Source organism: Pongo abelii, chromosome 13 (genome assembly GCF_028885655.2).
Source record: "Pongo abelii isolate AG06213 chromosome 13, NHGRI_mPonAbe1-v2.0_pri, whole genome shotgun sequence".
Classification (NCBI taxonomy): Eukaryota; Metazoa; Chordata; class Mammalia; order Primates; family Hominidae; genus Pongo; species Pongo abelii.
In genome coordinates, this window is record NC_071998.2 from 81,853,794 (window position 1) to 81,877,549 (window position 23,756).

The following is a 23,756-nucleotide window of genomic DNA, read 5'->3' on the forward strand; positions in this document are numbered from 1 at the left end:
GACGCTGTTTTTCACCGTAAGCTTCCTTAAACAAACAACATTGCCACGAGCCAGCATTAATTGAACCCGCGTGCCAGTGTTCTGAGTGGCTGCCTCTATGTGTATGTGTGTATAGAGATATGTAGGTGTGCATGTGTGTGCATATATATGTGTACTGTGTACTTGCATATCGTGTGTACATGTGCGTTCTGTGGTGTGCTTGTATGTGCATATGTGTATGAGTGTATATGCATTGTGTGCATGTATGTGTGTGTGTACGTGTAGTGTATGTGCATGCATGTATATATGTGGGTATGTACATAGGTATGTGTGGATGTGGCTGAATGTGTGTATGTATGAGGGTGTGTGAATGGGTGTGTAGGTGCATGCATGTACATGGGGGTTGTGCATGTGTGTGGGTGTGTAGTGTGTGTGGATGTGCACACATGTGCATATGTGGGGTGTATTGTGGATGTACGTGTGTGTGTATGCATGTGTGTATGGGGGGTTTGTACGTGGGTGTGTAGTGAGTGGCGTGTGTGCGCATATGTGTGTGTGTGTACAGAGGTATTGGTCTAGTCCTCCCCAGCATGCTGAGCCATCGCTCAGGGCTAGCAGTCACTGCTGGGCTATGTGTTCTGCACTGAATCGTCACAAACAATGCTCCCAATTTACAGGTGAGAAATCCAAGGCACAAGGAGGTGAAGTCCCTCACCCAGACCATGGGGATGGCTATACAGCTTGTGTGGTGACACAGACCTGTGTTGAGATCCCTGGCCTGCCACAGCCTGGCCAAATGGCTCGCCTTTCCTCTACCCCTCCTTGGTAATGTGAGGACAAACTGCTCACCTGCAGGACCTGTGGGGAATCCAAGAGCTCTCGTGTGGGGAGAAGCTTGCTTGGTGTCTGAGAGAGCAAGTGCCCCTCCTCGTTCACTCACAGGAACTTCCTGCATACCTACTCTGTACCCGGCATCACGCTGGTGCCATAAATCCAGCTCCTGGAAGCAGAGCTCAAGCATGGATTCATGTGATTTCTAAAGGGTTTGCTCCTGGATCACAAATGGAGGGAGAGGTGAGGGGCAGGGAAGGGGAAGAGGCCAGGGTGCAAGTTCAGTAAGAGCCCCAGCCCCTACCTGATCTCACCTGCAGCATCGATTGACAATGAATGTTTAAGCTGTGACGTGATTGTTTAAGCTGCCTTGAATGGTCCGTGGTGCTCATTGCAGAGGCCCTAGCAGATGAAGACAACCCCAGGCCCCCAGAGCAAAGGGAAAGCAAGGCCTCTCACCCTCGCTGCCTGGACTCCCCTGACCGGGCACTCCATCTCCCCAGGAAGGAGTGTGGGGAAACAGCCCTGTCTACACTGGGGACAACCCACTTCCAGAAGCCCCTGTCCAATGCTTTTACCCTTGATTTTTCAGCCCGGAGCATTTTATAGGAAATATAATCCACATGGCATTGAGTCACTGGGCCTGAGCTCGGCAAAAGTTGTTTTGTAAGAAATGTTTTCTATCCACCAGAGGCCTCTTTTCTTAGAAACAGGAAGTCATTTTTAGCCAAGAATAAACAAGCTCGACACTAAGCAGTTTAGTTTTTCACACAAAGCCCCTGACGGACTTTGTGGACTTCTTAGTCATAGGTCGGATTTCCTTTTCGGACTCTTTTCTTTTGACTCTTGACTGTTGAAATAAGATGAGTTCGCACTGGACCTACTGCCCACGGGACCCCCACCAAGCCACCATGCAAACATGGCATGCATGGCCCAGGGTAGCAGCAGAGGCCATGTGACTTCAGCAGGCCCGATAACACTAACAGCTACCATTGACGGGGGTACCAGTACTTGGTGGCAGCATGCTGTAATCGTAAAGAAAATGAGCTGTAGATTTCCGAGCACATCACTCAACCTCTCTAAAGGCCACGATCCATGTCTATAAAGAAATGTTGACAACCAACTGACAAGCTTGTTGTCAGAATTCAAAAAACCAGTGTCAATGTGCACACCCATCTCAGTACAATGCCTGGCATGGAGCACATGCTTGATAAAGGGTAAGTAATGTCACTACTGGAGGTCACATGAGATTCACCAACAGAGAGAACGGGGGCAGGAAGGGGGCTCTTTCACATTTGTTTTAATCCTTAGAACCCAGTGCTGTTACTGGCATGTGGTAGGAATGTCATTTACTATGCGTTGAACGAAAAGAATGAATGGGGATACAGACGCAGTCTGCTCCTAAATATTTAACAGCAATCCCGGCTACTTAGGCTTCTCCTTCCAAACGTATTGCTTCTTTAGTTAAGACAGCAGAAGAGGTGATTTAGTCTATGGTTGTTACACTCAGCCACAAGTGAACACAGAAATAGTCCAGAGTGTCACAGGTCCAGGGCAAAGGACTAACATGGACAGTTATGGACATGAGCAAGGTGGGTCTCAGAGTTGGTCTTGGCGATCAGATGGCGATGAAGTTCTAGATGCATTGAAACAAGCTCTAGACAGTAGCATGCAGTCCAACAACTTGTACCAGCATCCCCAGCCTCTGGCATTCATGTTTCTGCTTCTGGCACCTCCATGGGTGCAACAACCTAGCGGTTTACTTGGACCTCTGCTTCATCTTTCTTCCTTTGAGCTTCAGTCTGCGCATTCGCTTCTTTCTCCACTTGGCTCTTGTGGTGCAGAGGTTTCCAAGAAGATGGCACTAAGGCCAAGAGACGTATTGCTTTGACATTAATCAGATAGAGTTTATATCCCTGCCAAACTCAACAGGAAAGTTTCATGGTTTTTTTTTCTACTTTAGCATGGATGTTCCAGGTGATGGAATCCAACTGTGGGTTATTTAGACAAGGCCCTTGCTTCCAATCCACTGGAGTGGGTGAAAGAAAGAGAGAGAGAGAGACAGAAAGAAGGAAAGAAAGGAAGAGAAAGAAGTGGAAGCAATGACCTCAGGTGAGTCTGAAGCGGCAGGTTGCATTTTCCAAAGACAGCTGAGCAACATCTAGCATCCCACTGTCTTTTCCACGGTGTGGCCTTGCCAGTCCCTGTCAAGGGCCTCATCTCTGCCACTTGAATCTGGGCCGACCTCTGTGACTTTGTCAACCAATACAAGTTCTGATTCTTCCAAGCCCAGGCTATCCAGAGGCCTTGCAGCTCCTTGTCAACTCTTGGGACCTGACCCTTGGGATGCTCCCTCTTGGGACCCGGCCACCATGCTGGGTGAGGCTGAGTGGAGAGGGCTTATATGGGCACTCCTGGGATCCCAGGCCGAGAGGAGAGCTGAAAGCCAACATCTTTGGCCAGGCACGTAGATGAAGGCACCATCTTGGACATCCACTCAGCAGAGGCTTCAGAGACTCCAGGTCTGGGCACTGTCTGATTGGATCCGAAGCCTCGCCATTGTAAGGATGGTGTGGCCAAGCCCAATCTACCCACAGCACCATGGGAGAGGATAACAAATTGTTGTTCTAGCCACTGGGCTTTGAGGTGCTTTTAAATGCAGCCATAGACAGCCAGAACAGTGAAGAGGGTGTCAACAGGACAACAAGCCAGTGAGAGGACAGGACTTCAGGAGTGATGGGAGGAGGGAAGCTCTCTAAAGAGGCACCGTGTAGCTGAAATATAGATGACCAGGAGCCGGGCATGCAAAGGAGAGGAGAAGCATGCAGAAGCAGTGTGGCAGAGCTGCTCAGGCGGCATGAGCTGGCCTGGGGTCGGGTGGGCAGCTGGGGAGACAGTGAGCAGGTCAGAAGGGGCCAGGGGAGCTGGCCATGTGGACAGCATCAACGAGTTCACCGGGAGGCATTAGAAGCAGTGGTGAGCCTGTGAAAGGCTTTAAGCAGGAGGCCTTGTGGCCTGACACACCCAGTGGGGAATGGATTAGGCCTGGAGGGTAAAGAAGGAGGTGGGAGCTGGGAGGCCACCCTGGTGCAGAGTGGGGAAGTGGCAGTGGCACCTCATCTCCTCAATGACCAATGTCCCCTGAACTGGCTGCTCAGAGGCTGATCTCTCTTGATGATAGGCCTCTGGGCAGGGGCGCTGGGTGGGTACCCATACTGTTCACCATGCAGGGCTGACCCCACCAGTCTGTGCCAGCCTATGGCGACTGCTTCCCTGGGAAGGACAGAGTTGTGTTCCTTGATCAGCACGAAGCAATGATGTTCTGGCTCATTTTAAGAGAACCCAAATGGCTCACTGGTGAGGCTCCTCCATGGAGGGGAGCAAAGCACAGAGGCTTCCAGAATGATGAAGCTGAGTTCTCACTGGTGGCCTGACTACCAAACGCTGCTAGCACTGACCTCAAACTTGCAATTGCTTCAATAAAATGCCAAGGAGAACTCTTTCTAGAACAGTGGCTTTCGAACTTCTCTCTGGCCCCAAAAAGAAATGCATCTTACTTCTGGAGGCTGAGATGGGCAGATCACGAGGTCAGGAGTTCAAGACCAGCCTGGCCAACATGGTGAAACTCTGTCTCTACTAAAAATACAAAAATTAGCTGGATACGGTGGCGCGAGTCTGTAATCCCAGCTATTTGGGAGGCTGAGATGAGAGAACTGCTTGAACCGGGACCCGGGATGCAGAGGTTGCAGTGAGCCGAGATCGCGCCACTGCAGTCCAGCCTGGCGACAGAGGATGAGTCTCAGATGAGTCTGAAGTTTGACTCCGTCAAAAAAAAAAAAAGGAAGGAAGGAAGGAAAGAAGGAAGGAAGGAAGGAGGAAAGGAAGAAAGGAAGAAAGGAAGGAAGGAAGAAAGGAAGAAAGGAAGAAAGGAAGGAAGGAAGGAAGGAAGGAAGGAAGGAAGGAAGAAAGAAAGAAAGAAAGAAAGAAAGAAAGAAAGAAAGAAAGAAAGAAAGAAAGAAAGAAAGAAAGAAAAGAAAGAAAGAGAAAGAAAGAAAGAGAAAGAAAGAAAGAAATGCATGTTGCCTGTCAGCCGGCACCTCCAGACATGGCCGTCCGCCAAGGACAGAAGGCTCAAAACACAGACTTCCCACAGGCAGAATGCACTGGTGTTTGCTCTGCTCTCCCACGCATTAAAAAAACAAAAACAAAAACACTGGTCACTTCCCACTAATGGCTCCGAACCAAAAGTTTAAAACCCTGTTCCTGAAGCCCATAGTGATGAGAAGGATGGAAGACCCGGCCTTCAGGGAGGCACCTGGCCCACGCTCCAGCCCTCACCTCCCTCTGTGCTTGTGCCTCACCATCGGGCCAGATAAGCTCCCCCTGGTTTAGGCCCCAGGAAGAATAAGGAGATGGAGATGTTCTTCCTCCAGTGATCAAGCTAGTGTCGTCTAACCCAAAGAGGAGAAGCAGGAGGGTGGGACTTCCCGAGACCAGCCCCAGCTCCCAGCCCTCTGTCACCGAACTGGCACCAGGTAGAACCCCCAAAACAATCTACACCCCTCCCAGCTCTGCCTTTCATGATTCAACCCTTCCCTGGGGAAGTTTAACATATGAAAATGGGCATTTCACCGCACACAATCCAGATGCAAATACAAGGGGGCACTGAAGACAAATTTTCAATGTAGCAACTGGGGCTAAATTTGTCAACAGAAACTAACCGCAGCCTATATTTATAGTCAGTGCTTTCCCTGAGATCTTCCCTGGGGACCATTCAGCAAATGCATGTCCACCAAATGCTTTTCAAATCTTCTGCAAGATGTAATGTTCTGTTGCTCCTCAGATGACTTTTTAAAAAATTTTAAAACAATGCATTTTCTTGTGACCAAACCTTATATAAGAATGATTTTTTTAATTTCAAAAATAATCAATTTATATCTCTGAAAATTCTATGTCATTTTACAAGGAAGGGAAAATCTTTTTAGCAACATAACTCATGCATATACGTTAAATTTTTCAAACACTCCTTTCCAAGTTGTTTGGCTTACATATTTTCATTTACACAACTAACCTATTTTCACAATTATTAACACTCACAATAGCCTTTAGTGACTGGAAAGAACCCAGAGAATCAAGACATTTATGATTACAGGAAATCTATCCCAAAAACCATACTACACACACTGAGCTCAGCTCCTCTTCCCACGTAGGGGCAAAATGAAGAACTGTTCAATGAATCTTCCTAAGTTAACAGGAGACATTTGAAGTTGTTTTCAAAGTTTTGCTTTACACACAAAGTGACATCACTAAAGACTAAACGCTGACTGTTTTTCTTCTTTTGCCCAAATTCCTACTTAAGGGGCCTGGAGAGTCACACTCTAGAAACCATAAAGTCTCATCAGAGGGATTTGATTTAACCCTATACAACATGGTGGCTTACTTTCCAGCCTGACTCTGGCATAACATCACATAACAAGGAAGGAAACCGAAATATTTTAACCCCAAATATATTTTCTTACCATATCTTGAAATTGCCCTGCAAAGTCATCTCTCGTGGGGAAAAATCTACGTTCTATAAAGAATGCCCTTTCCCTTTTCCAGACCTTTTCCCTGATCCAAGAGAGAGTCAACTAAGAGTCTGGCACCTTTTTAAGTCTGATAAGAAACATTCACAATCTATTCTCTCTGAAGCCTCCTACCCTGGAGGTTTCATCTGCATAATAAGAACCTTGGTCTCCACAATCCTTTATCTCAACCCAGACAATTCCTTTCTATTGATTCCAGGTCTTTAGATAAACTCTTTCAACCAATTGGTAATTAGAAAACTTTTAAATCTACCTGTAACTGGAAGGGCTCCCCACTTCCCCCAACCCCTTCAAGTTGTCTCGCCTTTCTAGACCAAACCAATGTACATCTCAAATGCACTTAATTGATGTCTCATGTCTCAAAAATGTGTAAAACCGGCCGGCGCAGTGGCTCACACCTGTCATCCCGCACTTTGGGAGGCTGAGGTGGGCAGATCACCTGAGTTCAGGAGTTGGAGACCAGCCTGACCAACTTGGAGAAATCCCGTCTCTACTAAAAATGCAAAATTAGCCAGGTATGGTAGCACATGCCTGCAATTCCAGCTACTACAGAGGCTGAGGCAGGAGAATCGCTTGAACCTGGGAGGCGGAGGTTGCAGTGAGCCAAGATCAAGCCATTGCACTCCAGCCTGGGCAATAAGAGCGAAGCTCAGTCTCAAAAAAAAAAAAAAAATGTAAAACCAAGCTGTGCCCCGACTACCTTGGGCACAAGTTCTCAGGATCTCCTGAGGGCCATGTCACAGGACACAGTCACTCATATTTGGCTCAGAATAAATCTCTTCAAATATTTTACAGAGTTGGACTCTTCCTCACCATCATTTTGCGCAAGTCTCTCTAGAGGTAACTAGGGGTCAAACTGCATTTGTTACTTTGATGGAGAATGCCAAATGACCTTTCTCAGATGGTGCATCATTTTAAACTCCCATTTTAAATATTAGTGGGTAGTGACCAGTGTTTTTGTTTAAACTATTTATACTAAGCAATATATGGGAATGTCTATTTCCCTACACTAGTGTTACCACATTTTTAAAACATTTCTGAAACTTCTACAAAGTTTGATTTTTTTCGTTACTCTTTTTTTCTTTAACTTTTTATTGAAGTATATCCTACATACTGAGGCATGCACAAAGTGAACCCATTCACGTAACATTCTTGATTCCTTCCAGACACTGTTTCTCCTAGTCACAGGGCAGGTGTGTGCTCAGCTTTAATGGAAACTGCCAAACAGCCCCGAGGTTGGCTGCACCAGTGCGTACCCTCCACCAGCAGTGGATGGAGGTTGGCCGCTCCACACCCTCACCAACACTGGCCCTTGTCAGTTTTAGGATTTTTTTCACTTTGGCCAATTTTGTGGCTGTACATGAGGATATTACCTTGTGGTTTTCCCCGGTGACTAATGAAGCTGAACACCTCTTTTTGCTCTTGGACATTTGGATTTCCTTTTCTGGGCAGTGCCAATGCTTCACATTGATTTTTTTTTTTTTTTTGTCTTGTCCTATTGATTTGTAAGAGTTCTTTGTATATTTTGAGTAAGAGTTCTTTGTCAGATTTATGTATTGCAAATATCTCCTTCCATTCTGAGGTTGCCTTTTAAATCTCGTAATGTTATCCTCGGAGGAACAGAAATGCTCAATCTTAATAGAGTCCTACTTATCAACATTTCCCCTTTTTGCACCTTTTGTGTCCTGATTAAGAAATGTTTGCCTGCTCCAAGGTCATAAAAATATTCTGTTTTTCAAAGTCTTGTTGTTTGTACCTTTTGCATTTAGAACTGCAATTCATTCTGAGTTTGAAAGGAGGTGGGAGTCAGATGAACTATTTTCTATACGGATAGAAATTTTATTCCTCGTTTATCGAGGGAAGAAAATGTTCCCTCTGTACTATAGTATCTTTTTTGCATAAATCAAGTATGCATACAAATAACTATACATAACTGTTCCTAGATCCTATATTTTGTGAACTAAAAATAAAATTCTAAACCCCTTAATGACTGAACAAACCCCCTCTTGGCCAAGGAGACCCCAGAAACACCTTAAAAACTAAGTTCCATGATGGGACAGGTAGTCAGACACACCTCATTAAACTCTCTTCCTTTTGGGGTTTAGACACAAAAACTGACCAGCACTAATGTTAAAATAGAGATCATAAGACTCACAGAACAGACTGTTTGTGGCAATAAAATACCAAATTATAAACAGGACCTAAGGCCATGCCAGACAAAGGTTAAGTCACATACCTGCTCCACTTAAAGAATGAACTGGCCAGGCACAGTAGCTCACGCCTGTAATCCCAACACTTTGGGAGGCTGAGGTGGGCGGATCACTAGGTCAGCAGATTGAGACTATGCTGGCTAACACGGTGAAACCCTGTCTCTACTAAAAATACAAATAATTAGGCAGGCACGGTGGCCAGGCACCTGTAGTCCCAGCTACTTGGGAGGCTGAGGCAGGAGAATTGCTTGAACTGGGGAGGCGGAGGTTGCAGTGAGCCAAGATGCGCCACTGCACACTCCAGCCTGGGCGACAGAGCGAGCCTCCATCTCAAGAAAAGAAAAAAAAAAAAAAGAAAGAAAGAAAAAAGAATGCACTATGTTGTAACTGCCACAAGGTTTTTCTCTTTCTCTAGCAGCTAAACAAGCTCCAGCCTTGAGATAAGCAATATTAAAGCAATTACAACCCATCCAGTTCACAGAGGCTGAGTAACTGAACACCTGTTCCACCAGCCACAACTACAGCACTGGCTCTGGCTGGTTTACAGAGGCTGCGCACTTGAATCCCTTCATGTCCTGAAAATACCTTTTGACGTATAGGGCCTGATTGTAATACATTTGAATGTTCAGTCTCCACCCCAAGGTAGACATAAGTTGTATGTTACATATATGTGGGTTCAGCACTCATGCATCAGGACCACCTCATGAATACTCCTAGCTCCTCCTATAACCTGTTGAATATGCAAGTTTATCCAACCCATTTAGCACAAAGCTCCTGCCCTAATCTCTCCTTCAGAGTGCCTGTCTCTGGCTTTGGCCAAAGGCAAGCTTCCTGGCCTAAGGGATGGCCACGTTGATGGCTGTAACCATCAAGTCTCCTTTTCCAAACTTATAGATCGTGTGATTTTTAAGTTAGCAATGTCTTTTTTTACATTGATCTGTCCATTCGTGTGCAAACATCACACCATCTTAATTCCTCTAGCTTTCTAACAGATCTTTCCTTCGGACAGAGTGAGTAGTCCAGTTTTATCCTTCTTCCACAAAGAGTTTGGGCCTTTGGATTTCCTACATTAACAAAAAACCCTGCTCTTAGCTGGGAGTGGGGGCAGGTGCCTGTGATCCCAGCTACTCAGGAGGCTGAGGCAGGATAACTGCTTGAATCCGGAAGGTGGAGGTTGCAGTGAGCTGAGAGATCCCGACACTGTACTCCCGCCTGGGCGACAGAATGAAACTCTGTCTCAAATAAAAAATAAAAATAAAAAATAAACATAAAAAACCCTGCTCTTTAAAAATTTCAATATAGCTCTTACATATTTCATGTGCTTAAAAGCTGTTTGTATTCCCTTGTCTGAAAACTTTTACTAATATATTTTAATCCTTTTGGACTATTGGTCTTTTTGTTATTGATTTGTAGGAGTTCTTTATAGATTAGGAAAATTAGCTCCTTGTCTACGATATGAGTTGTAAATATTTTCCCACATTTCCATTTGTCTTTAGACTTGGAAATGCATTGCCCACATTATTTTATTTTTATGTGTGTCAATCTTTTCTAGGTTTTTGTGTCTTTCTTAGAAAGGCCTTCCTCACTACAAGGTTGTCATTACAACTGTTTAAAAACATGCATTCGTACTGAGAAGAGAGCAGCTGTTTTGCCAGAATGATGGAATGTGGGAAGATCCCTTCTGTTACGTATTTCCTCTAGTATTGCTATCACATATGGGGATACTATTTTTAAATAAATGCCATGGACAAAGCATGGTGTTGGTGCTTCTGAAATGTTCTAGAACCATGTTACTAGCTATGACACGGACTCCCCCCATGCCTTGATGATGACTAGGCCTAAAGACCCTTCACCTACACAGCCCACTCATGGTACTGAGAGGTGCCTTAGCAACAAATAATCATTATTATACCTTTTCTTAAATTTGACAAAGTAAGGGATTTGAACTGCAGTGGGTTCAGACTGCCAGCAGGTCACATTCTACCCCCTTCCTAGAGGTGGGGGAGGGGGGGATGTAAATTGTGTTGTAATTCTGTGTTCTTTCTCATAGCAGGCACCCCAGCATCAGGCCCACAAAACCTGGACCTACTACAGTATCTACCTAGGAAGCACCAAATAGCGTCTTGCACTGATACCACACTCTTAGAAGAGTCCAGCTGCTGGATGCAACCTGGAGAGGGACCATGGAGAAGATAAGGCTGGAGTGGGAAAGGAAGAAGAGGGAGTGAGGGTTTGGAACTGGTTGGTGCTGGAGGCAATTAGGTAATAACTTACCTGAGGACAACTTGAACCCAAAGCACTGTCTTTCAGAAGTCTACCAGGTCAGCCCAAATCCAAAATCACTCCTGTAGCAGGCAGCAGAATCAGGGAATGGAAATTAGCAGAAAATGGGGCCAATTCTGGCTCAACACCTGGACCAATTCAATCTGAGTGGTCAATCTGGGGAGAAGCCCTTACTGGCCTCCACTGCCTGGGGGACCAGCTGGACCTCCAAACTGGCTCATGAAGATGAAGGTGTCCTCAGCCACAGGGCATCAGCAGCCAGGCCTGGATGCCCCCACATGGAGCAGCCCTGAGCTCACCCACGCCAGGCACTGGGCACTCAGACTGCCCTGGGGACTGCAGAGTCAAGCTCCCCTATCCACCCCCGGCCCCACATGGTCCCTCACAGGCCATCAGGGACTCTCCCAACCTTTGTGTAGCAACGTTATCAGGGGTTTTCCAAGAAAGGCTCCTTCAGCCTTGCCTGGGGAAATTACAGAGCAGTGGGTGGGAGGTGGAGGGGGGGCCACCGCCAAACAGCTTTGCGTGTTCTGCTACAAGCCTCTCACCGCTTCCTGCTTTTCTCAGCATTACATAAAATGCCTCTCTAATTTTGGCGGTGGCTCCAACAGTAACTCAGAAAGAAGGCAAGACACTGGACAAGTAGCTGCAGCTCTCTTAGGGGTGTGCACGCCATTTACAAATTCCTATTTAAAAAGAATTTGCATGCGAATGAGGTTCAGGGCAGATACAAATCAACCTTAAAATATTTGAGGGCCACTAGCTCAGGGCTCCAAGCCACCAGGCTGATAGAAATACTCAGCCCCCTCCATCTCTGGAGGTTCCTAATGAAACTCAAGAATTCTAGGTCTTTCTTGCTCCCTTTCAAGTGATGTGAAAAGCCTCACAACATTGGAGAGAGTCCCTAAGGCTAGCAAATGTGAATGTCAGTGTAAACTGCAGGTGTTAAGTTTATCTTAGTTTATCTTGTATCATCTGCAAGCCTGGTTTCTAAAGGTCACTTCTCTGACAAAGGAGGTGAGTCTTTGTTTTCTAACCAGAGACATTCAATGAATTCTTTTTTAAGTTTTCTTGCCCACTTAACATGCAAATGCTACAGAATAATTGTGCCATATTGTAAATTGTGATGTAGGGGCAAGAAGCAGGAATTATTTCTGGATCAAGGGATGGTTGCAGTCTCACTGTCAATGAAGAGGTGCCACATGGATCAACACACACCCCCATCCCTGTATTTTGTTTATTTTATTTTATTTATTTTTTTTTTTAATTTAATTTTATATTTTTGAGACAGGGTCTTGCTCTGTCACCCAGGCTGAAGTGCAGTGCCATGATCTCGGCTCACTGCAACCTCCACCTCCCAGGTTCAAGTGATTCTCGTGTCCCAGCCTCCCGAGTAGCTGGGATTACAGGCACGTGCTACCACACCTGGCTAATTTTTGTGTTTTTAGTAGAGATGAGGTTTCACCATGTTGCCCAGGCTGGTCTCGAATGCCTGAGCTCAAGCTATCCTCCTGCCTCGGCCTCCCAAAGTGCTGGGATTACAGGCATGAGCCACTGTGCCCGGCCCCTGTATTTTGTTTCTTTAAGAGACAAGAAAGAGCTAGAGGTGGACACTCAGACCTTACATGGCAATTCTCCTGGCCTCATGTGTGCAAATCACCAGACAGAACTCTCTGGAGAGGGATGTGGGCACACCAGGGCCCTTCCAGCTAATAAAGAAAGCCAAAAATAAGACACGTGAACAAACACACTAGAGAAAACAGTGCAATGTGAAGACACCTCGGCTGCAACTGAAGAAGGTAATGTATGTCCATGGGAGGACAGAGAAGGGCAGCAGCTGAACGTCCCCTGGAAAGGTCTGTGGAGTAGGTGAGGCTGGAGTGGGATTGGGAGAAGGGGAGTGAGGGTTGAAGGTTTGGAAATGGTCAGCCCTGGAGGGAATTGGGTAACAAGACCAACTGAACCCAAAGCATTGAATGTGCCAGAAAAAGAGGAAGACTGAGTGAATTCAAATCAGGCAAAGTGAGCACATCAAAGCGAAAAGAGGTGACTCTGAACACAGCTCGAGTCCCAGGGTCACCGTCCTACTGGGACTGGATTGTCACTGACAGAGGAGAGAAAGTATGGACTTGGGACTATGACCCTTGGCTTCAATCAGGAGTGAGCATCTGAAGCAATCGATGCCTCTAATGGAGATGGTAGCCACGAAGTTGGTGACATGTTCTGCGTCAGACTAGGAGAGCCTGGAGGGCAGGCCTGAGAAATTCAAGCTGGTAAGTCACCAGGCGGACATTCTAAGAATCCAGGGCCCGTTGCTGGAATGAGTTGGAAATCTCTCATGAGACCCACATGCAAAGGTTGACCTCCTCTTTTACCAAACTGGAAAATGTGCCTTGCTCCTATAAATGCTTTAGTGGGAGACATCACTGACCTTTTTCATTCAGCCAATCAAGAGTTCATGTACACAGGGACATTTTTGCCAAACACTGCTGAAGCCACACATACATATGGCCCCTAACAGTACAGAGTTTGCCATTAAGAGATGAAAATCAGTGCCAACGGAAGTTAGAAAACAAGGAGAGACTTTCCCTACTCCAATTTCCCTACTCCAGGATTACAAAATTGGCTTTTGTCTCTATCAAGAGGAGCATCCGTGGAGACTAGAACCCTGCTACTCAAAGTGTGGCTTGTAGACCAACAACCTCTCCCAGGAGCTGGGTAGCAAGCCAAACCCTCAGACCCCACCCCAGACCTGCTGCGTCAGAGTCCTCATTCTTGCCAGCTCCCCAAAAGACTATAGCATCCCCATTTAATCCTAAACATAATCAACCCAGAGTGATACCCAAGCTCCTCCTGCCTGGGAAGACAGCAGGAATCAAATAGGGGGTTTTAATCCTGGTCTGCACCCTTCCTGAGTCCCTGATAGCATGGCAAGAGCAGCCCAGCCTTGCCCGTCCCCAGGAGCCTCCACAGAGCCTCTGAGCTGGGCAGCCACTGACCAAGGCTGTGTCCATCAACTGTCCCAGGGCTCTTCCCAGCAATGGGCTCAGTTAAAAACCCTGAAGTCAAGGGAGCTGCCCTGGGCTGAGGTCCTTAGACTGCCACGGGCTCTCTGCCCACACCCACTCACTGCCCCTCTCCTCACTGTGGAGGCCGGCAGCTGCCCAGGCTCACCCGTGTCTGAGTCAGCCATGGGCTTGGATGGGACTGCGGTCACTTGCTGCAGCTCAGCACTCTAGTCCTGCCTTTGGCGTGGGGAAGTAGAGCAGTTACTAATGTAAAATGATGGCTCATCTGGGCTGTGAAGGGCAGGTGGTCGCAGGCAGCTGTGTGAGTTACCCTTGTGTATACAGTGCCATTGCTGCCTATGTTCTGGACACAGAGGAGAGAAGGAGCTCATCAGTCATTCCATGGTGACCCAGTCCCCTGTGATAGGAATCCCACAGCAGCAGGCACAGCTAACGCCCCACCCTTAGGGTGCAGAACACTGCTCCTGATGCCCTGTGGAATTTGACGAAGGCACCTTAAAATAAAATGTGTCATCTCAAAAGAATTTTCTCCCAAATTTGGGACCATAAGCCCTGGCTTTCAATCTCCAAAGAGTCTGAAGATTCAGACTAGCCTTTTTGATTTTCCTCCCTATTTGAAATAATAGAATCCAGATTGGCATAACCCCTTAAACCAGCCATGATTTTGGATCAGAGTTTTAAAATACACTCAATTATTCTAAAAAGTACCAAACATAAAAATTTTTAAGTCTTCAAAGTCCAATTAAACTTCACTCACCTGACTGTTTAGAATGTGAGCCATCAGTGCGCATGGCAGGGTGAGAATCTATTACAGCTTCTCCTGCCTGCATTCTGGAAATGCAGCTACGCTAAGCAAACACTGCAATGGGCCTCTGCATGGGCATGGACTCAGGTCCCGAATGCTGCAATCCATGAAGATCTGTGCTGTAAGCAGGGAGAGACCATGACAAGCTTGATTAGGGTGGGTCTGTGGGTACCAAGTTCTTCCTTTATAGTCTCCCCGAAGTCACCACTCCTGCAAATGAGTTCAGGGATACCTGGGAGCTGCGTCCACACCAAATAATCCCAACAAGACTGCTAACCCTCCCACAGCAGAAACATTTCTCAGAGCATATGGGTCAGTAAGCACAGTAGCCACTGTTTATCAGATGCTTAGAGCAGGTCAGTCATTGATCCGGACTGTCATTGACAGAAGTCGTTTTCAAAGCACCACCCAGGAACGTGTAAAAATGCAAATTCCAGGCCCCATCCCAGATCTGCTGAATCAGGATCTCCTGGGTTGAGACCCAGCAATCTGAGTTTTAAGAAACCTCTGAATGGTTGTGGTTCTTGCTAAAGTTTAAAGACCACCAGCCTTCATCATCCCATTTCTATGATTCAAGGGTGATTTATTGCAGAGCACAGAAAAGTGGGAGATCCGAAAAGTCAAAGAGCTCAGTGCAACTGTATGAGTCAGGGCTCTCCAGAGGAAAATAGCCAGCAAAGTGTGTATAGAGAGAGAAAGTCTAGGGGACTTTGCTCACATGAATACAGAGACTGGCAAGTTCCAAACTCTGGATGGTGGGCCACATGCTGGAGCCCCAGGAGAGCTGACACTGCAGGCATCTGAAGGCTGTCTGCTGATGGTGCAGAGAAGTCCAAAGGCAACGCTCTCCTCCCAGGCAAGATCAGCCTTTTGCTCTATTCAGGTCTTCAATGAACTGATGAGGCCCACCCATATTAGGGAAGACAATCTGCTTTCCTCACAGTTCATTGATTTAAAGTTAGCTTCACAGAAACACCCAGGAGAATGTTTGACCAAATATCTTGGCACCCCCTGGCCCAGCCAAGTTGGCACATACAATCCACCATCACACAGGTCCACATACCCGGCCAGTGGGGAAGCCAGGATGGCAAGCCAGCCCGGCCTGGTAGCCTAGCAGCTGCTGCCAGTGACCCCACCAGCTCATCCAAGAAGGCATTTCATGTCCAGGTCACTGTGGTGGTGCAGAAGGTACAGCAGAGTGGAAAGGGCCCAAGCTCTGCTCACAGTAGAACCTGGATTTCAGCCTTCTCTGCCACATGCCATCAGTATGATCAAGCATACTGGCTATTCTCTGAGCATCAGTGTTCCCCATTGTGAAATGGGCCTGCACCCTCTGCACCTAGAGGAGGGGGAGATGTCAGCATCTTTCATCAGCACCCAGGAAGTGGAGATGAGTTCCTTTCCCTCCTAGTTTTCTGCACTGAATGCCCCCTTTTCACAGGAGCAGCTGGTAGGTTAGAGAAATGACTGCCTTGCTAGCACCACTAGGGAGGGCGCAGGCATTGCCAACCTAAGTGACATGCAGATTTCACCAGGGACTTCGTGGGGTGGCCAGCCTTTCCAGAATTTAAAATATAGCCACTTTAACAGGTCTTCTTTTAGTAGAACCTAGAACTGGAGACCATCTAAATGTATGGCGCTTGCCTCAGGGCTACAGCCTGTCAAGGTCCCAGGTGTCATTTTTAAAAGTGACAGAGACGGCCAAGTGCAGTGGCTCATGCCTGTAATCCCAGCACTTTGGGAGTCCAAGGCAGGCGGATCATGAGATGAAGAGATCGAGACCATCCTGGCCAACATGGTGAAACCCCATCTCTACTAAAAATACAAAAAATTAGCTGGGCATGGTGGCGTGCACCTGTAGTCCCAGCTACTCAAGGGGCTGAGGCAGGAGGATCACTTGAACCTGGGAGGTGGAGGTTGCAGTGAGCCGAGATTGCACCACTGCACTCCAGCCTGGCAACAGAGCGAGACTCTGTCTCAAAAAACAACAAAAAACCAAAAGTGACAGAGAGTATAGGTCACACCGGAACAAAATAGGACTGAACGTCCAAATGGAACTAAAACCTGGTGAATTCTTTTTTAAATCAATTAAGTTGCAATTAATTTAATTTTTCAGTGCCCTGTTACAGTTAGTTATAAATTCAAATTAGCTTCAACCAGGTCAAAATACTTGCAGACAATTTAACAACTAGAGAAACTATAGCATTTACCCTCAGGGGCAAGATGTTCATAAGACAGTCCTGCTATCCTCAGCCCGGGAACCCAATCCCACTATAGCCAAGAACAAAAGGGATCTGGACTCTGAGCCACTCTGAATTGCTTCTCTTTTGCATAAATTTGCATATCACCTTCCAGCAGCTCCCACCCCAGCTGAATCAAAGGAACCATGGAGTGCCGCATTCTTAAAAATAAGCTGCAAGCTGTGTCTCTGGCATGATATGTCTGCAGATTTTCAGGTTGATTACGCTGATCACATCACCGTTTAGCAAAGTGGACACGGGGGGAGACAATACCTTTGATGCAAACTGCAGATCTTCCAGGGCTGTCCTGCAGCAGGGAGCAGCTGCAGGCCGGGTGGGCTTCAGCCCCTTCAGGGCAGAGCTGGCTCCACAGCCGGCCCCTGATCCCACCCTTTGGGGCCTCTACCCCCTCCCATATCCCCCTTGTAACTGGAATGGGTCATCCCATTGGCTGCAGAGCCTGGGGATTTACATAAGAACACCTTATTCCAAAGCTGTCATTCGCCCTACCATCTGAATCCTAACATCTCAGAGACACTTAGCAAAATCAAGCTCTCCTAAAAATAGATGCTCCATATTAGATGGCATATATTAGCCCTCATTAAGCCTCTTACTGAGAAAGCCCTTAAACCTTTTTATACAAGTTCCGCCTATCCAACTTCCCTTTCACTGTTCAAGCCTGAGCCAATAGACCCAAAATCGCTTTTCCTATTCCCCGTCTCTGCAGCTCCCAGATGCCCTGGTGTGAGGCGGGACACACAAGGAGGGCCGCGGGGGCAGGGAGAACATACTAGAGCTTTTCTTAATATTTTTTTCATCTCTTACGTGGATGAGAGGTGTGTTCAAAACAAGGTTTACAGAGGGGGTACACGATCCAATGGAGACAAACTGGGGAGCCTGTGCAAGGTGTGGCCCCTCAGTGCCTCAGCCTCCACACCTGCTGCCTCGGCAGAACCTTCCAGCCATGGCTCCTTAGCATCACTGACTTCCCACAATACATTTCATTTCTCATCTTCATCAAGTTTCATCTTCCTCAAAGTGTGATGGTGCTTTCCATTCACTCCAGCCGCTCTCCTTGTTTGCATTAAACTGGGAGAGGGAGTGGTTTGTTCCGGGGTAGGCCCTGCAGCACCAAGGGCTAGAGCCCTGTATCCAGCTACATGCTCGGTGGTGAGACCCTGAGCAGGAGCTCAAACTCTAGTGCATCACTGTCCAAGCCAGACCATGGGGCAACTTACGGTTTCTACCTAAAGGGGTATTGTGCCAATTAAATGTGAAGTACTCAACATAATGTCCAAGTAGGCACTCAGTGACCACTGGATGTTATCAAGATCACCTTACAGAAAAATGTGTTTTCAAAATGTGTTGCCCCACTAGGTTCCAGGTATGAATGTGCCCATCTGTGCATCCATTGATGAATACATCAATTGATCTGTGTATTTGTCTAAATATATAGATCAATTGATCTATATATTTGGCCATGTGAGAGCCCTTTCTTATTTGTTCCGTAGGGATTTCTAGCTACAACTTGGGAGGAAGGTCAGGGTACTGTTGCCTGCTGGATGCCCATGTGTGGGTAGGGCACCCCTCACTGCCCCATGATCCACAGTAAAGGGATTTCTGACTTCTCCCCTCTTCATCCAGTTTCTGCATTGGTAGGTAGGTTTCCTCTGTGTGAGCTCACAAGGGGCACCAAAAAAAGACTTGAGCAGTTCTTCATCCAAGGTTGTCATTTGGCAAATTCCCCCCACATGGCAGCGCATCCCGTCAGCAGCCCTGTGCCCTTGTAAGGACCGGCCGTCCTCTGAGCACGCCCCTGTGGTGAGCCTTTCATACCTCGGGCTGGCAGACAGCCCAATGGAGGCGTCCGCTTCTTCCCCACCCCAGAATCCTCTCCTTCCGGCCTCCCTTTAGGAGTCCCCTTCTCTCTCATGCTGCTTCCCTGGACATAGACTTCCTGCCTAAGAAAACAGCATTGCCCAAGCCCTGTCATGCAATGGTAGAGAAAGGATGAAAAGGGCATTCTCCACTCTCAGAAACAGTTCGCCCTTCTACCTCCAAGCACACGAAGGAAAAGGCGACCAACGTACCTACTACGGCTAAGTCAGATGGTTAGTTTTCTACCCCAAATTCACACCAGAGTGCACCCAGCTATCTTATGCCCCTACTAGCACAGCTTTAGTCTCCCAACTGGGGGTACACCATATGAGCACTGTGCCTAGCACACATCTCTGTCCTCTGCATTTTCATGCTGGTCCCTTGGAGGCTGGGAAGGAGAGGAGAGAGCCAGATAGATGGAGGTACAGCAGTAGCCACGAGCCTGCTTCAGTGCACATGTGCCACTGCGGCTGCCGGTCCCTCTATTTTTCTTACTCCATCTTTCTCTCTCTACACAGTCTTTATTGTCCCTAAGTTCTCCATTCATCTCCAAAGCACATTCTTGGCCTTGCACTCCCCTCGTCTGCTCCAGCTTCATGTCCCCACCCAAATTTCTTCTATCTTATCATCTCCATCTTACTCAACCTCACATTGTGTTTTGTTTCTACCTTTTCTCTCATTTTAAAAAATCCAAACACCTTTAATATTTACTCACCCCCCAAAGATTTTCAGTGTCACCCCCTCTCCATTAATTGTAGGCCATCATCTTGTACCACCATCCATTTTATTCCTCTATTTTTTTCCTGCTTTGTTAACTACCACTTGCCAAAGAACACCACCTCCATCTGAAGATGGCCCAGCAGACATCCTGGATGATTTTCAAGCATTTTTTTTTTTTTAATGTACAGAGCTGACCCAGTAACTTCACCAAACTTCACCTCTGACATTCTAGTCTTCCAAGTTTTTGTTTTGTTTTGTTTTGTTTTGTTTTTTGAGGTGGAGTCTCACTCTTGTTGCCCAGGATGGAGTGCAATGATGCGATCTCAGCTCACTGCAACCTCTGCCTCCCAGGTTCAAGCAATTCTCCTGCCTCAGCCTCCCGAGTAGCTGAGATTACAGGCACAAGCCACCATACCCAGCTAATTTTGTATTTTTAGTAGAGACGGGGTTTCGCCATGTTGGTCAGGCTGGTCTCGAACTCCTGACAGGTGATTCACCCTCCTCGGCCTCCCAAAGTGCTGGGATTACAGGTGTGAGCCACTGCTCCCAGCCAAGTCTTCCATGTTTTAATGATTAAAATGGCATCATGGATAAATAGGTTGAATTAATGTGAATTATTTTTCAGTCAGTATTCTCTGATAGGTATTATATCTCAGTCTTTCCTCCTGGCAATCGAGACAAGAAGGAACTGTAGGTGTAGTGTGAGACACAAATTTCACTTTATTCTTCAACTCAAAAAGCCCCCATGATGTCCCTTGGACCCCAGAGTAAAAAAGTTACAAACTCCCTGGGGCTCAGTTCTTGGCACTTCATCCTAATTATGGCCCACAATCCTCAAAGTGGAGGTTGAATAAGTGATGATCTACTGTTATTATTAATTTGCATTTTTATGAAGCTCTTTTATAAGGACACCCTGTCGCTTCAGTGAGCTTGAAGATCCCAGCCTCCAGGCCCATAGCCTCATTCATGGTGTATGTTTCGAGGTGCCCTGTGGAATTAGGTACTGAGTTCATAAATATTTGATGAGCCTGGCCAACTTCAGAGGACAGTCCAAGAAGATTCATAATGCAACTGTAAAGCCAGGCCTTGGCAGCATCCTCTCTTGATATGTTATTTTGTTGAGAGAATCACAAAACCAAAAAGTAATTAACAACCCAGAGGAACTGATAATGGTGCAGTTGCTCCCTTCTCGAGACAGGAAGAAAGCCTCTGTCTCAGCAAAGCTGTCACCAACACAAGAGAGAGATCAGAACCAGAGCACCCACAAAAAGTTTGAAAAGACACTACAGTTTAAGATGGATTCCCTCTCAGTTATTTGCACTTTTTCAAATTCTGACCTGCACAGTGACTGGAAGCTTCCAGAGGCCTTCGAATTCTCTACAAAAGCACCTCTCTGCTCCGCCCGGAACAAAATGGATTTGGTCTATATGGTCCTTTAAACTTCTGGTATCTGAATTTTATCTTTTGTCATTTTCTGCTTTCTTCACTCTAGATAAAAATATCTAACGTTCTCAGAAGTTGGGGAGTATTTCTGAGCCTCCCCACAAACATTGTCTGTGTCCTTGTGTCCTTGTATTACTTGAGGTATATTTTGTGTGGCTGCTTTTGAAGTCAAAATGCCCCATAGAGCTTCAGTTTCACAGGAGTCAATCGTGGTAAAGTTCTGATCTTTTGAGGCACTGAAAGGGATTGCTGCAGTAGTTGTTGTTGTTGTTGTTTGTTGTTTTGTTTTGTTTTTTTCTGTTTTTTGAGGTAGAGTCTCGCTCTGTCACCCAGGCTGGAGTACAGTAGAACAATCTCAACTCACTGCAACCTCTGCCTCCCAGGCTCAAGTGATCCTCCCACCTCAGCCTCCTAAGTAGCTGAGACCACAAGCGTCTAACACCATGCCTGGCTAATTTTTGTATTTTTTTGTAGAGACAAGGGTTTCTCCAAGTTGCCCAGGCAGGTTTAGAACTCCTGGGCTCAAGAGATCCTCCTGCCTTGGCCTCCCAAAGTGCTGGGATTGTGGGCGTGATCTACCACACCTGGCCTGCAGTAGTACTTTGAAGAAGCTTTTTAAAATCTTGATGAGATTTTGGGAGGCCCAGGCGGGTGGATCACAAGGTCAGGTGTTCAATACCAGTGTGGCCAAGATGATGAAACCCCGTCTCTACTAAAAAGACAAAAATTAGCCAGGGGCGGTGGCAGGGGCCTGTAATCCCAGCTACTCAGAAGGTTGAGGCAGGAGAATCGCTTGAACCCAGGGGGCGGAGGTTGCAATGAGCCGAGACTGTGTCCCTGCACTCCAGCCTGGGCAACAGAGTGAGACAGCATCTCAAAAAAAAAAAAACAAAAAAATCTTGGTGGGATAGACAGATGGATGAAAGGATGGAAGGATAGTGGGAAAGGAAAGGAAAGGGGAGAGGAGAGGAGAGGGGAGGGGAGGGAAGGAGAGGGGACAGAAGGGAGGGGAGGGGACAGAGGGGAAGGAAGGGGAGGGGAGGAAGATATAAGCTGGTAAAGTTTGAGGTTGATCTTGGTTGCCTTTGACTCACTAGTCTTTGCTCAGTCAGCAATACTTCCCTCCTGCTTTCAGCACGATAGTCAACCCTATACTCAGTTCTTAGAGTTGCTATTTTCAGGACTCATTAGAGGTTTGAATTCACAAATCCTGTGGTTTTACACCTAGCTACAGAGGTCAATATTTACAGTGTGCTACCAACACCACATAATAATGAAATTTCTCCCAGATAAATAGCAAATCTCTGATAATTACATGTTAACTTTCAGTATAACCTGTAGGTCCAAAGGATACAAACCATGACAAAGGGTAGACTAGCAGACCTCCAAAGAAAAGGAAATTAAGTGGAGTCTTACTGAAAGCATTCTTGCAACATAGAGCTTTAAACATCTTTATACATATTGACCCTGTAATCCTCTAAGAATATATCCTAAGGAAACCTTTAAGAATACTAAGATTTATGTTTAAAAAAAGCTCACCTTGGAATTTGTCATAATAACATATACTGCAAACAACCCAAATATCCCATATTAGGGGAATTATTATATGTTGTGGTGCATAAGGTGATGGAGGATAATATGAAAATATTAATACATAATATTTAAAACTTCATTTTCAAAGAAATCTAAATTTATCACACACTCCTGTTGCCAGGGTGCAGTGGCTAATGCCTGTAATCCCAGCACTTTCAGAGGCCTAGGCAAGCGGATCGCCTGAGTTCAGGAGTTCGAGACCAGCCTGACCAACATGGAGAAACCCCGTCTCTACTAAAAATACAAAATTAGCCAGGCGTGGTGGTGCATGCCTATAGTCCCAGCTACTTGGGAGGCTGAGGCAGGAGAATCTCTTGAACCCGGGAGGCGGAGGTTGTGGTGAGCAGAGATGGTGCCATTGCACTCCAGCCTGGGCAACAAGAGCGAAACTCCATCTCAAGAAAAGAAAATGTCAAAAATATATACACAATAATTATTTAAGAAAAATGACCATAATGGAATATGAAATCTACCAACAATAAGAATCCTAACTGGTTATCCCTGATTGCCAGTAATTTTACTTTTCTCTATTTGCTTTTCTATATTTTCCAAGTTTTCTGCAAAGACATATTGCTTTTTAAAAATTTTTATTTGTACCATGTAATACATCACCTGATAGCCAAAGGGGGGAAAAAAACCAACAACAAAAGAGCTTATGACGCAAGGCAAAGGTCTTACACCTCCCCTCTCCACCTCTCCGGGGAAAATCTGATAGCTGTTCGTGGATTCAGTCATCTGTGATTGCCTGTGATAGATGCCTCTGTTCTGACAAGTTATCAGCTGTGGGAAACACCAATTGACTTTCCAGTTGAAAAGTGAATATCTTGCGGCCAGGCACGGTGGCTCACACCTGTAATCTCAGCACTTTGGAGGCCGAGGTGGGCGGATCACGAGGTCAGGAGTTCAAGACAAGTCTGGCCAACATGGTGAAACTCCATCTCTATTAAAAATACAAAAATAACTGGTGGAGCGTGCCTATGCTACTCAGGAGGCTGAGGCAGGAGAATTGCTTGAACCGGGATCTGGGAGGCGGAGGTTGCAGTGAGCCGGGATCATGCCATTGCACTTCAGCCTGGGCTACAGAGCGAGACTCCGTCTCAAAAAAAAAAAGGAAAGTGAATATTTTGCTAACTTATACTACCCTCTTTTCCCAATGTCTG

At 46.5% G+C, this 23,756-nt stretch overlaps 1 long non-coding RNA gene across 2 annotated transcripts in view; it reads right to left on the reverse strand.

Annotated features, from left to right (window-relative positions):
* LOC129047915 (uncharacterized) overlaps positions 1-23,756 on the reverse strand; it is a 102,247-nt gene that overhangs the window by 48,081 nt on the left and 30,410 nt on the right. For both annotated transcript variants that reach the window (XR_008509796.2, XR_010136547.1), the window contains exon 2: positions 14,675-14,841. This is a non-coding gene — a long non-coding RNA (uncharacterized LOC129047915). The remainder of the gene's footprint in view (positions 1-14,674; positions 14,842-23,756) is intronic.